We start from the raw sequence: 1,917 nt of genomic DNA on the forward strand, positions 1-1,917 counted from the left end.
GACTTACTGCCCTCCAGTTCTTTTTTAAATTTTTTTCCTAGAGACAGCATCCCACTTCGGTAGAGTGCCGTGGTGTCACAGCTCACAGCAACCTCCAGCTCCTGGGTTTAGGCGATTCTCCTGCCTCAGCGTCTCGAATAGCTGGGACTACAGGCGCCTGCCACAACGCCTGGCTATTTTTGTTGCAGTTTGGCCTGGGCCAGGTTTGAACTCGCCACCCTCGGCACATGGGGCTGTCGCCCTACTCACTGAGCCACAGGCACCACTTGCCCTCCAGTTCTTGGTTGGGCATGAATGTTTGTAAATGTCAGATGTGATCATTTCAGCTCTATTGAAGATCTTTGTTTCTAACCAACTCTTATCTCTTGTTACTACCTCAGCTCAAACTCAAATGCAGTTTAAACCAGCATTGTCAATAGAAATATAAAGTAAGTCATATACATATTTTTTTCAGTATCTGCGCAAGAAAATACAAACTGGTGAAATTAATTTTAGTATATTTCATTTAACTCAATGTATTTAAAATATTAAAAAGATTATCGAAAAGATGTTTTATGTTGTTTTATGTACTACATTTTTAAACTGCCACACGCATTTTATACTTTCAGCATATACCTATTCTGACATTTCCTGTGCTCAGAAGTTATCCTGTGGGACAGCACAGTTTGCAGTTGACAGTACTCCAGGCTTATCTAATGCCCTCTACTTTTGCACAAGCTGCATCCTCTTTTTTTTTTTTTCATATTTGTGTTCACCTTTAACAATGATATGCTATGAAATAACTTAGCATATCATCAGTCATTTAAAAGGGAAGACTGCTTTTGCATGGTGTCTGGCTGTGTAAACTACTGATAAAAGAAGCTGCATCCTCTTAATGAAGCAGGGGCTTACTTCACTAACTGCCTTCTTTTTCTAACCTCATTTACCAACTCTACCTTCCAAACACACGTGTGTGTGCACGTGTGCGCACACACGATTACACTTTGCTAATACCTTAAGACTCATTTTAGGCATTATCTTCTCTGGAAACCATCTCAAACTCCCTCTCTCTTGCAATCTTAGTTCTGAGTTTACTTAGCCTCCTCTGCCTTTTACCATTATAACTTAGACTCTTTTGCATTATCTTTCTTCTCTTGGCTGGGAATTCCTTAAGGGCAGGGCACCTGTTTTATCACACTGATTTTTGTATCTCCAGCATCATCTGTAGTTCAGTGCCTGACAGCAACTAGTCAGTAAATCGAATGAGTGAACATTTTGTGATGTTTCATTTGACTAAAATTTGGTATACATGGTGTAGCTAAGATGTTTTGATTTGACCTATTGTTTGAAAGTGCTATTTAAAAGAAGCTGATTATGCCATAGATTTTAAGTCTAGCATTTACTATATAGTCTGACTAGTAATACATAGTATACTTAAAATGCAAACATAGTTTCTTTTGATTTCTTAAGCTTCATTTTATTTTTCACCAAATAGTTTGATTTCTAAGCAAGAGTAGGTGTCGTGCAAGTAAATGTTGTAGGATAAAGAAATTGCTGTAATAGGGGACTAAAAAAACTTGGTTTTATTTCTTAATCTTTTGCCCTTTGTTTTAATGTAGAAACATATTTTTTAACTTTAACTCCTTATTTCTATCGCTCTTAGTTTATTTTCATTTTACTTGCCTAGCTGCCTGTTGTGGGAATCGTTTTGCTAGTAGTAAAGGTAGCTAGTCAGCAGTGTTACATACAGAGAAGCTGAGCACAGGGGCATGTCAGGAAATTAACAGTTGATTTTATACAGTTTTTTTCCTTAAAACTAAGAGCCTTTCTTAGAGTCACATACGTCAGATGATCATGATTTTCTATATATGGTGGAAGTGGACTTAGGAGCTTAGATTTACTTTCTTATTCATTTGTAAGTAGACATAAATGAAATAT

At 37.2% G+C, this 1,917-nt stretch overlaps 1 non-coding gene across 1 annotated transcript; it reads right to left on the reverse strand.

The window, feature by feature from the left end:
• Positions 1–743: 743 nt before the first annotated feature.
• On the reverse strand, positions 744–869 carry LOC128595205 (small nucleolar RNA SNORA15). Its single transcript, XR_008382854.1, has one exon. It is a non-coding gene; the product is annotated as a small nucleolar RNA SNORA15 (small nucleolar RNA).
• Between the last annotated feature and the right edge of the window lie 1,048 nt (positions 870–1,917).

The sequence above is a fragment of the Nycticebus coucang genome, chromosome 9 (genome assembly GCF_027406575.1).
Source record: "Nycticebus coucang isolate mNycCou1 chromosome 9, mNycCou1.pri, whole genome shotgun sequence".
Classification (NCBI taxonomy): Eukaryota; Metazoa; Chordata; class Mammalia; order Primates; family Lorisidae; genus Nycticebus; species Nycticebus coucang.